The sequence below is a fragment of the Spodoptera frugiperda genome, chromosome 20, assembly GCF_023101765.2.
Source record: "Spodoptera frugiperda isolate SF20-4 chromosome 20, AGI-APGP_CSIRO_Sfru_2.0, whole genome shotgun sequence".
Taxonomy (NCBI): Eukaryota; Metazoa; Arthropoda; class Insecta; order Lepidoptera; family Noctuidae; genus Spodoptera; species Spodoptera frugiperda.
Window position 1 is genome coordinate 2,370,173 of NC_064231.1, and position 17,082 is coordinate 2,387,254.

At 38.1% G+C, this 17,082-nt stretch overlaps 2 protein-coding genes and 1 long non-coding RNA gene across 4 annotated transcripts in view; 2 read left to right on the forward strand and 1 right to left on the reverse strand.

Annotated features, from left to right (window-relative positions):
• The window catches only part of LOC118280916 (calcium uniporter protein, mitochondrial), a 174,217-nt gene that overhangs the window by 122,353 nt on the left and 34,782 nt on the right, over positions 1-17,082 (forward strand). The gene's annotated exons all lie outside the window — the stretch shown is intronic.
• LOC118280936 (protein javelin) overlaps positions 1-17,082 on the reverse strand; it is a 134,354-nt gene that overhangs the window by 115,132 nt on the left and 2,140 nt on the right. The window lies entirely within an intron of this gene.
• Positions 3,827-4,488, forward strand: LOC126911916 (uncharacterized). The gene is made up of 2 exons (XR_007706425.1): positions 3,827-4,077; positions 4,330-4,488. It is a non-coding gene; the product is annotated as an uncharacterized LOC126911916 (long non-coding RNA).

Here is a 17,082-nt window from a genome sequence, read left to right on the forward strand (position 1 = left end):
GCTAGTGGAGTACGTACAGATTCTTTAAGGTTAAGTAGTAGTACTGCTATTTTATCGTTGTCGCGAAAAGTTTAAAGGAACAAATCGTATTGACGTGATAAAATGGGACATACATGATAATCAAGTTTCTATCAACGAATGTTTTATGAACATTTCTACAATATCAGTAGGCAATAAAAATAAACAGGTAGGTATTATAGATATATCGTTACGATCTTCGCTGCTTCTAATCAGTGGCCCTTTGTGGTGTATCCAAAACAATGTATGATGGGTAGCTACTGTTGTTTGTGACGGTTGATTGCTTTCCACTTCCTCCATTACACGTATCGTTATTCTCTGTTATTCTTTAATTATACCCCATTTTTCAAGTGTGATATTTTTTATTTTTGCTTTATTATGTTTTGCTTTATTATTTGTTTCATTGTGGAATTTTGGGTTGTTGGCTCATTTCTACCTAAAATATTGGCTTCCAACCACGGTTGTCGTAACATCATGCTGCCAGTTCGTCACTCTTTAAGCAGTGAATTGTGTTTAAAAAATTAACACAACAAAGGATATCAGCGAAAGAATTAGATACTTAAGTGACATAAGTACTTTTGAAGAAAGATTTTTTGCAACACTTTCCGAACAGACATGTGTAATTTACTAACTAAACACATCATTCAAACTACTAGATACCGAAGAACATTTAAAGTTTTCAGCACCCTATGCTTCCATCAGTTCCCAAGTCCAATTAATTAATGGCCCTTGAAACTCGAAAGTACGTGCCAAAGGGTTAATCCCACAGTTCAGTGCTGTGATTAAGTTGGATAATCCTCTTCAAACAAACCACTAAGAAAGAGATGTTTCTCAAGTCTTTCTACACGTGTTAGTACGTCTAAATAAACGGATTCTTTGAGATATTTTATCCAGTATTTGAGTCGAACATGGCATTGCAGGTTGTTCCATTTTAAATTTAATTAGTGCTGGGGATAAAGTTGAATTTGCAACGTGGGGTTTTATAGCTCATGTGTAGGAAATATTTTATTGATTTTATTTTAACACTACAATTTACACCCACACTATTATTATTGCTGTCCATTAACTACCTATCTGCGGTAAATGATTCAAAACGAACCCTTATCTCGAACACTTTATTACTTACCTCACACAAAGGCTCCGATATGAATCCTTACATGATTTGTACCATTTGAGAAACCCTGTTAAATCAACCCCAGAAATTCCTTCCTATGAATTCCTATGAAATATGGAAATATATTACTTTCATATCTACCTGCACGGATAATGGATGCTCTGCTAAAGGATTCCATAAATAACATGAAGTGGCCATTGATAGTTCCACGTTTTTGGCGGCAATTCATCAAACGCCATTATGAACTCCAGAACATTCTTTGGTCATTAGCCAAAGTGAATAACAAGGTTTCTAAATACTTTAGTGTCTATTATTTCCTGCATGTCCACATTGCAGTTACTTTTCCTATGTTTGTAACGAGAAAAATGCGGCGACTGGTAAATTGTGATATAACTGATACAAACGGAAAAGTGATCGGCAAACCTGCTTGAAAGCGCTTAGCATTAGGGAAATAATTAGACAAAATAGGAAAAGGAACGTAGGTATTAACTTAGACAAGAAGAAAATCGTCATCATCGCCATAGCAGTTTTTATTCTTACTTATACACACTGATAGTCAGTTTAAAAATTAATGTATGTTAATATTGTATGTCGTTATGTGATCCCTTTCCCTCTATTCTGAATATATCCCCCTTTTGGGCCACATGTTGCTCCCTACACACAATGCTTAAGACTACGTCAGGGATACATTTATGATTCGCCACAGCCGCACATAACGTTAATTTGCAAAGGTCAGATACGGGAGATGTTTCAAATCGGTTACGTATAGTAATCACTACAGAAGGTTAACTGCCAAAGATTTTTCTAATAGGTGGTGTAATAGAACTTTTAGAACAAGAATAGACATTGACTAAATGACAACTAATCATACATACCGCGAAGGGCCTCATATAATTGTAAATTATCGGATCGGAGGCCAAAATGTATTACGGATCGTGGAAACACTGAGGTAACTATAGGAATACTGTTTAAAATACACCCTTTTTAACGGCATGCAAATAAAAAGACAACATAAAATTAAATAAAAATAGCCTTTATATCGTACGCATGTTAAACATATTTTAATTTGCACTCCAATTATAATAAAAGCTTTAAAAACAATATAAATCTTCTGTGATATTTTTCGCATTGTTTTATTAAATGGCCGACATCGTATGACCGCGACCCGCGACCCCACTTGTTACTCGGGCTCAAGCTAATTTAATAGCACGCTTTGCTCAGCAGTTTCTTAATTACTTTTTTGTTTTTATGTCAAGTTCAACAAGACAGGATAACCTCTTGGTGACTTTGTGTTTTTGACTACGCACTAATTGTTTAGGTATTTCTACTGCCCTTTGTGTTATTATTGCCCTGCTAAAACTGTATTTTAGTATTCTAGTATTCATCGTAATCACTAGCAAGTTTTATTGTAATTTTCGTGAGACATACTAAATTAATTATTATTAATTAGCATGGCTTGAAACTAGTCGAATTCCTCGTCAAATAATTACGTGAGTAAGCCGATAACATAATAATTAACGAGCAAGTTTGTTGAAAATTTCCATTGTGAACAATCAGGTTAGTAGTAGCTTCCAGATTTTGTACTTCTTAATGGCAACAGAGTTGCACTTGTTGTATGCAATATTTTTTCTATATTATAATGGAACAGAAACCCAGTTCAGTGGATAATAAGCAGCTGATTATGATGACGATGTAGATGATACTCGTATGGAACAAAAACCCTGACTGGACAAAATTCGGTATAGCTACAATTGTATTCCCTTTAAAACCTAAAATACTCACGATTATGAATTACGACCTTGCTATATCATCGTCCATGTATTTAATTGGAATTAATTCGCTGAATCACATTCACATAAGGGTTTCGTGTCAAGGTAATATGGTCAAGTTGGCGTGTTCAAAGGGGTCGGAAATGGTTGGGTTGGTGAATACATTCAAATGTCATTTTAATCCGGCTCGCAACAGACTCAACAAGTTATTATATTGTAGGTAGACTTGGATGTGTTTGGATATAACCCCTATGTTAAGCGTATTATGAAAGTCAGAGATTTGTGTCTTTTTGTCTTTTTTTAAAGATGGTTGTTCTGTAACATTTTGAAAAGTATTACGGTTTTTTGTGTCCCCATACCTAACGCATTTGTTAAGTTTTAATCACTTTTCCCTAGTTAGATTGTGAGGTTTTTGTAATAGAGGGTGAGTCATTTGCCATATTATTTAAACAGCAGTTTTCTAGATCTCTTACTATAACTGAATTTTCCGAAAAGCCAAATACCTACTTCAGTCTATCTAGAAACCCGAGACAACTTGCACCGAAGTAGCGAGAATGCATTTAAAAGAAACACATTGTTATGTAAAAGAAGTACTTTAGCTACACATGTAAGATTAAATCATATAATCCCTATAGTACAAGAGAAACACTCGTTTTCACTCGATGTGCTTCAAATGTGCGCTTATACCGATATTATCTTTTAATCGCGTCTTACGAAACGGCAGTGAGAGACATATCTCACATCTTATCTTATAGGAAACCATGTGAAAATACAACAATTTGTATTATGTATGTGTGTAAAATGGTGGCTAAATATAAAGGTTAGGTTTGTTCCTTATTGCTGCATTAAGGGCCGACATTTATATAATGTTGACATAGAAAACAAGTGTGTGTGTCGTAAAGAATTTTTACGATTAGTTTAAAAAGAGTAGGGGAGGTAGGGGAGGGATGGGCAGTCGGGAGACATGGGCACCCCCCTTTTATTCTGATCCTGTCATAGGTTTTTCTTTTTTCTTAATTTGGTAGTTTACTTTACCGTCTGGCAAAACTATTCATCCATAGACTATCTGTTATTACCGTCAGTTGTCAAACACAAACACATTTGAAGATTATGCGCTCGTAAAAGTAAATATTTTGTTGTGGATTCGGATCGTAATACAGAGAAAAGTAACGAAAGGTATGTGTATTTTTTATTATATTTTTATTGTATATTTACTAACTAATAAATTAAACTAAAATTCACGTTTCAATATCTAAACAAAAAAAAAATGCCCATAATTGTGTTGAAAATGTGTACAGAGGGAGCAATGGGCATTCGGATGTGTTTGGGCATGTCCAATGCTCTCTTCTTTATATTGCGTATAGGAGGTCTTTTGAAAATTATAATTACCTGCTTTAATTAAACTATTTGAAATATTTTTAATTACAGAAAGATTCAAAAGAAAGGTTTACGACGAGAAATTCCCAAAGATTTGATATTACGAGCCATAGAAGAGGTATCAAAAGGATCAAAAATAAAAACAACAGCTGATAAATATAAATATAAGCCTTTATGGGTTATAACTAATTTAAGATAAGTCGTGATATATTTAAGATGTTTTTTTTTGTTGTTATTACGTATATTTTTGGAGTCTATTATAGATGTTAAGTGTTTTACAGGCCATGCCCAAGCCTCCCACCGGGTGTGCCCAATGCTCCCTACCATAGGGAGCCTTGGGCACTTTTGACTTAATTTTATATTTTCCTCAGGTGGTAGGTTTCGGCCGTCGGCATTATAACCACCCACCGAGCAAAACCGTGTCGCCAAGCGGCCTAGCCGTGTTCCGCCACGATGCTCGGTGACGCCGTACGAGAGGATGGGTCGAAGTGTTTGTTCCACTATGGGTAGACCGATCTGGCGCGCGCTGGTGTGGCTGCATCGGGTGGCCAGTCGCGGAGGGTAGCGGGATCCGAGGCACGGTGCACCGCTGGCCGACCGCAGATAGTTGGGGGCCCAATTAGCGTGCTAGCCACACGTGAAAGGCTGCCCCGCCATCTAGCGAAAAATCCCACCTATACGCCATCGTGCCGGTTGGCGACCGGAAGAGAGGGCCCGATGGATTTACGTGGGGGCTCGGGCGTCCCCGCAGTCTCCAGGCTGGCCTCCCAATGGTGTAGCCAACTGCGGTGCGCGTCTGGGGGTCGCCTGTGTGGGGAAACATTTCACTACCATTCTCTCAGCAACTTATTTACGATTATGAAAACGAGAGCTAAGAAAAGGGTTCAACAGCGGCTGCACTCCTCTCCCTCAAAGTGCACCTCTCCAACATCCGAGGCTTGCACTCAAATCTCAATGCGGTCCATCACCATCTGGAGACCGAGAACCCAACGCTCTTGTTTCTCTCGGAGACCCAGATCAGATGTCCGTCGGACGTATCATACCTGAACTACCCAGGCTTTTCCCTGGAGCACAATTTCGTTCCCCGTGCAGGCGTATGCCTATACGTCCAAGACGGCGTCTGTTACCGGCGTCTCCGAAACTTTGAGGACCCCAGTTTTTCAACCTTGTGGATACTGGTGGACACAGGCATAGAGAAAATCCTCTATGCCTGTGTCTACCGGTCGCACAGCGGAGATTTGGAGACGACCAGATTAGCGCAGCACCTTGTGGAGACGGCGGATGCGGCTCGGCAGAGGTACCCTTCGGCCCAGTTGGTGTTACTGGGGGACTTTAACGCCCATCACCAGGAGTGGCTGTTCCCATACCAGTGCACTGACCATGCTGGGAGGGAAATGCGTAAGCTTGCGCTAACGCTTGGCCTGACCCAGCTGGTCCAGGAGGCCACAAGGGTGCCCGATGTCGACTCGCACACTGCCAACTGCCTAGACCTTCTGCTGACAACTGATCCAGACAGCTACTCGGTGTCAGTATCTTCACCCTTGGGTAGCTCTGACCACTGTCTGGTGAAATCCGTATCCACGTACTCCCCACCGGATCCTTGTCCCAGAGGATCTCGGCGGATGTGGCGGTACAAGTCAGCAGATTGGGATGGGATGCGATCCTTTTTTGCATCCTATCCTTGGCGGCCTGTCTGCTTCTCTACTGAAGACCCGTCAGCTTGTGCGGATGCCATAACAGGGGTGTTGCGTCAGGGCATGGAATACTACATTCCATTCTCGGACGCGACATCTTTCGGTGGGACTCGTCCATGGTTCGATGCCGACTGCAGACGTGCTGAAGCGCGAAAGCATGCGGCATACTTGGCATGGGCGGATGCCAGGCGTCGTAGGGCTGACGACACTCTTCAGAGGAAGAGAGCCTATAACCGGGCTGCCAAGTCATGCTAAAAGGCATTACGGATGGCCCGGTTCAACCACATTGGCCGAATAGGGAACAAACTGGCTTCTTACCCAGCGGGTAGTAAAGCATTCTGGTCCCTGGCCAAGGCGGTTGAATCGAACTTCTGCCGTCCTTCACTCCCACCTCTCCTGGGGCCTAACGGGACGCTGGCACACACCGCGGTAGAGAAGGCAAACCTGTTTGCTTCTCTATTTGCGGAATCTTCACGTCTTGATACTGGTGGCGCTATACCTCCTTCTCTAAATAACGTATGCGAGACGAAAATGTCGAAAATTCGCATCCGACAGAAGGAGGTGTATAAGACGTTGCGTAATCTCGACGTGAACAAGGCCAGTGGCCCCGACGGAATCCCGGCCGTGGTTTTAAAAACCTGTGCGCCTGAGTTGTCTCCAATCCTGACACGCCTGTTTCGACTTTCCTTGGAGACTGGTCAAGTGCCGGTTGCATGGAAGCTGGCCAACGTGCAGCCTGTGCCCAAAAAAGGTAGTCGTGCCGACCCTAACAATTACCGACCAATCTCAGTCACGTCCATACTCTGTAAGAGTATGGAACGTGTACTTAACAACAGGCTCCTGGCAAACCTTGAAGGTAACGACCTCCTCAGCGATCAGCAGTATGGGTTTCGCCACAACCGATCCACTGGGGACCTTCTTGCGTATGCCACCCACATTTGGAGCGAGGCCATAGAGAAGCACGGGGAGGCAATAGCGGTCTCACTCGATATATCGAAGGCCTTTGACAGGGTTTGGCACGACAGCCTTATCGGCAAGCTTCCTGCATATGGACTTCCCGCTGATCTGTGCAGATGGATTGCAGACTTCCTGAGGGATCGGTCAATTCGAGTAGTCATCGATGGCTGCTCGTCTGACCAATTTGGTATCAACGCCGGAGTCCCTCAGGGGTCAGTACTTTCAGCAACGCTCTTTTTGCTGCACATCAACGACCTGCTTAAGCCCGGTATCTTTGGGTATGCAGATGACAGCACAGTTGTTGAAAGGTATGTGTCCGATGCGCGGACTAGCGGAACACAGATCCAGTCTCTAAGAGAATCCATGGTCGAACGGTTGAACTCGTCCTTGAAGGCGGTCTCCGATTGGGGTGACGCCAACTTGGTCAAGTTCAACGCTACCAAAACCCAGGCGTGTCTATTCTCTGCCAAACGGAGTCAATTTCCGCTGGCTCCTACTTTCCGAAATGTATCCGTTCCAATATCGGATCATCTAGAGCTTCTGGGCGTAACTCTATCGCCAACGCTAAACTTCGGCTCTTATATAGAGTCGAAGGCGCATCTGGCTGGTAGGAAGTTGGGTATCCTCTCGAAGGTGAGACGGTACTTCACACCGAAACAACTGCTGAGCCTGTACCAAGCGCAGGTTCGGTCATGTATGGAGTACTGTTCTCACCTTTGGGACGGCTCGGCTAAATGCCAGCTAGATGCGCTCGAACACATTGAAAGGCGTGCCAAGAAGCTCATCAACGATGATGCGCTTGTGGAGGCCCGGCTTCAAAGCCTTGAACACAGGCGCAAGGTCGCAAGCCTTTCCGTTTTTTACCGGATACATTTCGGAGAGTGTGCGGGGGAATTGCACAACTTGATTCCCCTAGTCCTTTTCATCATCGAACCACAAGACAATCGGCGAGGCGTCACCGCTTCATGGTAGATATCCCACCCACTCGCACGAAGCGTTTCGCTTCAAGCTTCCTTGTGCGAACTGCTAGGGAGTGGAACTCCTTGCCGGAGTCTGTGTTCCCTGATGGGTATAACCTGGGTGTCTTCAAGGCCCGAGTGAATAGGTTGCTTATGGGCAGACGTGCTCCACCGCATCATCACTTACCATGAGGTGAGATAGCGGTCAAACGTCGACCCATTAAATGTAAAAAAAAAAAAAAAAAAAAAACCTTCTAATTAGGAGACTGATTATTATTATAAGAAAGTTCTTTATAAGATATCTAGCCAAAAGTATGGAGCAATAGAAAGTGGCAATAAATGTAGATTATCTACAAAATCTGACTTTTTATGCATTAAATTGTGAAAAAGTGCCCATTCCTCCCCTACCTCCCTTAAGTAAGAAATTTTTGCTTTTAGTTGTAGTATAAGTATAAGAAGAACTTTGTTTGCGTACAGAACTAAAACTGAAAAAGGATAACAAATTCTTTGGCCCATCAGCTGCTGTCAGTCTCTGTCAAATGTGTAGTCTCTTAGTTAGATGTAACGAAACCCGTGGCAAGAGTAGGGATAGGCATACTGCAAGAAGAGATAGTATCTACATCACACTAATATTATAAATGTGAAAGTTTGTTTGTTTGGATGTTTGTCCGTTAATCACACTGAAACTACTGAACGGATTTTAATGAAATTTGGTATACAGACACTTGACTTACCTTTGTGTGATACCTATCACCTACTTTTTATTCCACCGGAACTAGGAAGAAGCTACTGGAAGAAGCTAGTATATACAATATTTACATAAGGGTCAATATCAATCTTATATGTACGAAGTTGTTACGTTTTGAAAGTGAAAACAGTGGGCTGTTTATAGAAACAATTAGAATGGCGAATTAGCATAAATGTAACTGTAATATCGTGTCGTGATGAATACGTGTGTGTATGTGTGTGCCTCCACGATATATACTAATGAAATATACATTTCTTTATGTATTTGTTGACTGTAGGTTGGTGCTATCGATTGCTTTGTACAATTCGGCGTAGAATGTCGTAGAAATGGTACTTTGAAACATAAATTATAGTAGACCTAAAAAGATTTCGTGTGGAAATTGTTTTCGTTGATCTTTTGAGGGTCACTGAACCATTTTTCTGCATTTTCTTCTCAATTTCTCGTCAAGACTGGAACGTCCATGTAAAAATATTCAATATATTCTTCGACAGACAACAACAACGGTTCACCAAAAGAATTTTCATGAAAAATATCATGAGTGTAATAAATTCCAGTTTGAGTGACATATACAGGCAATATGCCCTGTAACATGAGTGCAAGTGAAAACTTGACTTATCTTAGTTTCGATAAAGATCCGATATTGCCTCTACCCGCGTAGCGTGAAGCGATTTAACATTACATGTATGTCATCAAGAAATATGTGGTGTGGAGAAACGCGAGAGAGGCGACCACGCTTCGCTGAACGCTTTTTTACTCATAATATTGAGCGGGCAAGGTTATGTTGATAGCGGGTAGCGGGTTTTTGTTCGTTGTTATGTAACTCTTTGAGAGGTAAACAGTGTTTTTTGGGTATATCGTAATTATGTGACTTTGCTTAAGGTGCTTTTGTTTAAGTTCGCAGTTAATAAAGCGTTAAAAACTTTTGTCTTTTTCTTTCTTTTTTTTTATTTGTTTGTTTTGTGCTGTTATCACAAGTATGTTAACGGAATAAACTGTCTTTGTTATCCATTTAATGTTTTATAATGATCTACTTTTGCTGTTATCAAGCATGCAATTTACAATGTGCTCCACATACCCAGATCAGCCATTTATGTTAGAAGCTCCGCTCACAAACGGACCTAGCTCCATGTAGAGTTAGCAGCCGAGTCAGCGGACTTAGATGCGTACCGTACGCAAAAACAATTAATTAAGCACCTGCCCGCGACCACCATTTTAATTATTATCTGTGCAAGAAGTGAAAAGTCAGTTTTGTTGTGATGAAAGATAGGAAGTTGGTTTTGATGTGCTATCGCTTCTTCATTGATTTGGGTTCCGTTTTAAGGTAAATTGTGTGTTAAGTTGATTTTATGACTAATTAGCATATGTTTGAAACTATACATACATGACATCTTCTTAAATCTATCAAAAGAAATATAAATCTGAAATAATGCAGCAATATACATCTACGCTTCTATTCACCTCGTTATATCCAAAATAGAAACAAAATAAATGCAGCATAACAATAATAATTTGAAAAATGGTCTTTAACTTTTATGCCAAAAAGTGCACGATGCAGTGACACTTGGATTTTGTCGGTATTTTCACGGTGAGATCCTACTTTATCCAACCGGGATTGGAAGACGCCAGGGATTTGCGATGAAGTATTATCAAGCTTAATACTTTATCTTCCAGTTATACAGGGTTTCCAGGGCGTAATAATAGGTCATTATAATAATTATGGAAGGGTATAAGAAAGGGCATTCAGATATGGTGACGTTCACTGTTTAATTACCTACTCAAAGTGTAATTATTCTAATGATATCAAAGTGGGTTAAAGATTTTAAGTAGTACGAGTCATTAGTAAACTTATATTATACTTAAGCTCAAAACGTATTAGCCGCCTAACAAAACCAAAAGCGTATAAAAGGCTGAAATAATTGTTTTACATTGATTATTCTATTTGGAACAAAGCCTATAAAATCTTGGGTTTATGAATTACATTTGTAGCAAAAATATGTACAACGTTTCATTTAAAGAAAACTGTAATGGTAACAAAATATACCCACGCATACACATCTGATGGGATCATTTGTCACAATTACTGTAATGACTAGGATTTATAAGAATTTATGTTTTTCCTTTACGAGTATTTCATAGCTCGCAAATTGCTGACGAGGTCTTACATTACAAGGTTTTTAAATTACAACGCGGTAATGTGAAATAATGGTGAAGTTTTCCTCCCTAGCCGTAATTTTTCTTCCATTTTCTTTTACACGGTACTTATTTGTGACGATATGTTTTATGGTAATTTAATTTGAATTTGTATAAGGAATGGTCATAACATTGTACACGTTTTCATACTATTTTTAAAATAGATTTTCGAGCACCTTTTAGTAGGGATGTGACAAACATTCTATATTTTGTTTTGACAGTAACATATCGACTAGATAAACTGGCATTGTAAGGAAATAACGGAAACACTGACATTCTCACGCTTTACTAAGGAGCTAGAGTTAATAGTTAATATGGAAAACACGCAAGAAGGTTGTCAACAATTCAGTATTGATTAGAATCAAGTCTAAGTCTAGGAATAGCGGACTACCTAGCGGGTTTATCGGGGTTCCGGCTTCAAAAGCAGGAGTAGGAATGGGGTGGTTTTTTGTCAGTAAGAGTCTGACACTTCCTCTCGCCTCGCGTAAGGCGAGAGAAGTTAGTGGATGATTCTCCCCCTAAAAAAAGTCTAGGAATAGCACAAAAACCAAATCAAATACTTAAAGCACAGGAGACAAATAAACAAAACAGTCATCGTTCTCTTATCACAAAACACAGCAAAACATAAAAAAAAACAGTCATCACTTTTCTGTTATCCACACCTCATTTCTTTAGAAACATAATATTTATTATCTAAGATGTTTCTCTGATGTTGTTAATATTACTCGGTGGTTGTCGAGGCGCTATCGCACTCACTTATTATGTATGTGGGTTCCGTCACACTCTCTGCCCATCATTTTCAAACAGTACCTCATACTTGGCGCCATGTTATGTCTAACTTAATTCTTTGAGTGAAGACTTATTGATGTTAAGAGGGGTGGTGGAAATTAGATGTTAATTGGGAAAGGCAGTTTTCAAGAAACGTTTCTTCAATATATGTATGACTTGCGGTTGTGGTAAAAACCAATTATGGGACTTAAATTGAAAAGGACTAAGTGCGCTCTTCTAAATTCTGCCTTCTGCCTTCCAATCGTTGAGGTTATGGTAAACCCTATTAGGTATAGGAGGCTCATAGGCCAGCGGTGGACTGGCACAGGCTATTGTTGTTAGTTTCTAGCACCTAAGTGCTAGATGTTTAATAAAATTACTAGAAACAGTATCACCATACGCTAAAAGTTGAGGCATTTTTGTCAGCAAAATAGGTAACAACTGCCGTGTGTCTAGATTACTAGACACAGTATCACCATACGCTAAAAGTTAACGCATTTTTGTCAGCAAAATAGATATAACAACGAACGCAATACCTACATACGCTTGTGAGAGCATTCCTTCAAATATGAAATGACAGCGCGCCACACTGAAGTTATGAACTGACTTGTTTGTCCTTCCAGAAATTTCTATTGCTCTCTTTCTCTCTCGTTATTAAATGTGACGTCATCACCTAACGCTTATGAGTTTTTGATGGTAAACTTAATAGTTTACTTACTTGCTGACATCAAATTTACCATCAAAGTGATGTGTTGGAATATTTTCCATGATAAAATACTTAGAAATTAAAGTCATGGATAATTAATTCCCTTAGGAATTTAATGCGTTATTATGTTATATAGAAAATTCATAACTTAGTAGTTAAGTTTTATAACAAAATTGTGATGACATCCAATATTGCAGCTCAAAGAAGAGACAAGACATTTATCTATACAAAATGTTTTATTACCTGACCTGCCTATGATGAAAAAGCAATAATTTTTCTCATAACAGATATTAATAAATATATATTGGTCACCGATTCCGAAGATAAAATATAAATAGGTAACATTTATGAGTATTGGAAAGAAGCTCATAAATAGTACTACCTAAGGCACAATTTACGAGGTTATCATGAGATGTCGATAGCACGTGGATTTGGTGTAATTACTCATTATGTTTCACCAGATAAAATCTTAGTAATGTTGCCTTATAGGAAATATGATTGAAGCACACTTTTCTAAAACGTCCTAGATAAGTCGTGATGAAGGAGGAATAAATACTCTTTGCGCCAACTAGATGGGAATGGGACATTAATGCCCTTTTTTACCAACCAACCCTTAAACCCTTAAACGTGGCTTAACTAAAATTTACTTAGCGTGACGTAGCACCTAAACTAACTTCTTACATGTGCTGTTTGATGTCACTTATAGAGTGATGATAATGTCGTTACATGTTACCCACCTTAGCTGTACGGTTTTTTAAATTTAATTCAGATTGGTGAAATCGGCTATAAATAAGTCAAGGCATTCTGAAACCTCAAAGTGTTTTTCTGGCATATGTACACCACAACCTCAAGTTTAATACTGATATTAGACAAATCAATAGAACCATGTTAGAGTGTTTTCAGATACGTTCTGATTTGATTCCCGCACGGAACAACTCTTTGTGTGATCGTTGTTCTGGGTCTGGTTGGGATGTATTTGTATGTTTGTAAGCGCACTCACAACACATAAGACAATCCTAATGTGAGGACAACCTAAAAAAAACCACTTACTTTTTCAACAACCCATTACAAGCATGACAACTTTAAAAACACCAATTAAATCACAATTAACACTAGAAAGTTCAACTATAATTACTATATACGGTAGCATTTTCCATATTGATAGCTAAAAAACGTTGATAACGGTGTGAACACACGTTCAGTTAGGCTATGCTCCAATTGTTACTATACCGGTGCGCGTGCACATCTGGCTGGACGTTCGTTAAGATTGCATAGATCTCTTGAGTGTAGACTGTACGCTCCGATGATGATTCTACCATAATTTTTATGAGGAAGCGTTTATTGAACAAAATTGCTGAGCAGTCCGTAGTAATGATTATAATGTTTATTTTGTCTTATAGATGGTATTTAATAGGTTAGTAGACGGCTGGTTTCAGGTATGGCGGTTTTGGATAAGTTATTTGTTTTTGAGTACTAGGTCGTACAAGTTTCACATTTTACGTATAGAATTTTAGACGATAGTAATCATGAGGATATTTGTAAACTAAAATAAACGTAAAAGTTAAGTACCATTTACAAATGAAAATTGGCACAAGCATTTATTTTTAGTTGCACTCCTTGTAGTCCTTAAAAATGTGTATGTATGTTGCTTTTATTTTTCATTCAATCAAAGGATTATTGTAGGATATAAGTTTTTATAGAAGGATCGAAGCCACGCCTTAAAGCAAAAAGGCAGTCAGTTTAGTAACAAACAGACAAGTATCTAATAAAATAACAAGTAAATAATTCATCGATAATTTATTCACTGTTTATGCGCAAATAACTTTAAAAAAGTACACACTGTTGTGAAAATATACTCACGACCAGACAACACGCAAATTTTCCATGAATAAACAGATTTTATCTGTACTGTATGCAAGTAAATGCAACCAATCATTTGATGTATTTTAAATATTTAGTTGCATAAATGTGTCTGTTCAGTTATGTGACAGGTACATTAGCTTATTACTTCGGTATAGTGTAGATATTTTTTCTTAAGACTGTGTGCTTGACTTTTGATTTTTTAGAGACATGCAACGTCTTGTCCATTCTCATATTGGCTTGATGTACACTTATTTTAATGCGTATTTCCATGACATTCAATAGTTTTTATGTAAGGATACTGCTCAAGTATACAATGGTTACACCTGAAATGAAACTGACAATTATACATACCGTACTGTTCAAGGAAGTAACATTGGTTGGAACACGTTTCAGAGAAACATATGCATATGATAACACAAACACCAGAAACACAGAATCTAGAAACAATTCCTGACATTTAGGTCTTAATGACGAAACTTGAAGTAACCAGCTCGGAACATGTGCATGTAACTGCTACAGTTACAACATTACTAGGAACTTATTACATTCCGCATAGTTGCTAATGTCTCTTTTTATTGTCATCTTAAAAATAATAGGTGGGATTTTTGGTTGGATTTGAAAATTTTCGATTAGGTATGTCTTAAGTTAAAGATTCGTGTCATGTATAAACTTCACAGGGTATATATTTGTCTCCAGCGCTACTCTTCCCACGGGTTCAGTAATAACCAATTAAAGGACTGCACATTTGACAGAGACCGAGTATAGTAGCGCTTCTTAGTGAATCTGGTGCTTTTAAAGTTCGAGATCTAAGTCGCCTGCTAAGCGTGAAGATTATGGCCTAACCCTTATTGATACGGAGATGAGACTCATAGACCTATAGGAAGTGGTTAGTAATGTTAAAATTCAATTAACCGATATATATGTATTTAAGTGACTATTTGTTTAGAAGCTCATTAAATTAAAATGACCTATATTTTGCATTAGCACATCCTTTATCTCTACATATTCTTTCGTTTATTATTTTTATCTGCGGAAATGTTACTACTTTAGAAGTTCTTATGGGCTATTACGATCCTAAATTAACTTTATAATGGCCGTGCATCTGATATTAAGGATAAAGTTTGTGTCCATTTTTTGCATCCTGGGGGCAAAATTCACAAAATCTCTCGTTTTTTTTTTTCTCATTAATGAAAGAGCTTCGCGGAAACTGTAAGGAAGTTAGCGTTCCGGATTACGACAAAGTTTTCACTCCTTAATTATTTTTTTAATAATCGTTCTTTTATTATTTTTCCTGTTCTTGACAAGTTTTGTCATTAAATTGTGTGTAACTTTTTATTTGGTTATTGTTATCGTATTTTTCTTGTCATTATGAGAGTTTTGGCCCTCGAACTTTTTATAAATGTCTAACTTTGGTAGACAAAAGTCCATCTAATCCAATTTTGACTAAAATAAATTAGCAGCGCATCCATGCACTGGATAACAACCAACTTACCTATAGGTTTTATATAGATATCTTATAAGTATTCATTTTGAACCACCACTTATTTTTGAAAATGCATATTCCAGTTTGTTATTGTCTTTTACTTGTCCCATTTTATATTTATACTGAAACAGTTATTTGATCCGCTCTCAATAATGGTATTATACATAGGTACAACATACACAAACTAAAAAAAAATACCAATTATCAAAAACGAAAACTAGTTAAAATTCATCACCTCAGATATTTTATTTATATCAAATTACGAACAGTTTTGGCTACTTAATTAAATTCGCTGGTAACTCGGTGAATACGTAATGTACCTTCGAGGCGAGTCTCGGGGGTGACTCCCTGATAACCTCGCCAAATATTGTGCTTGAAGGTGTGTTATTAGTTATTATTTTATATGAAAACTTTTAAATGTATTGATTGGACTAACTAAAGCAAGTTGGATAAAAATTTATTGGTTTGGTAGATAGCCGATCATGTATGTTTACATGAGGAAACGGAGAACAGATTATGGCTTGTAGAGAGAGCATTTTGAATCAATTGAATGTATGTATTTTTAGAAAGGTATCGTTGTTTGTTATTTTCAGTTGGTGAAGAATTGGTACGTATGTGTTCAATTGTGCATCTTCATTGATAACAATTCCTTGACATAGTCATGTAACAGATAACAGTACTTCCTAACAATAAAATAACTTATCACCACCAACCACATTCTTCACCCTTCATCAACCCCAATTTAATACAAAGAATTTTGATTCTTAACCCCTCTACCTTAGATCACTTTATCCCTTACCATTGATGTAGCAAAATATCTAAATAATGATTTGGCAAGTTTCCAGTGCTAATAATAAGGTCTAGACCGACTCCAGACACTATCCTTGACCTGTCAAGTTGTGTATTAATGATTTATTGCTAAACTTGACTTACATAATGTTTTTCAAGATGGCGGCCGGATTGCACGATTGTTGTTGCTTAGGGCAAACTTTTTGTGTTGTTTGTCAACCTAAAGTTATGAATGGAATGTTGTGTCTTTTATAGAAACCATAAAAGGAAAATAATATTCATTGTTTAGCCCAATAATATTTTTTTTTGTTTGGTTTGACTGATCTCTTACAAACTGCATTTGTATGGAAATCGTAAGCTATTTAAGATTTAATATGTAGAAAAATATAAAAATGCAGGTACGTACGTATAAAAAAGGTTAACTTAAAAAAAAATATAGTATCAACTACAACTGGCTTGTATTGATTGATTTCTTTGATATATTCTGGTTCTTAATACTCTTTTTTGAGATCAAAGCTGCATCATAGAAACTACATTAGAAACGAACATTCTCGACAAAATATTGATCCCAGCTTTAAAACAACAAACGTAACCACCACCAACACCTACATACTAAACAAAACTTTAATGTTTAACTAATAATGTCC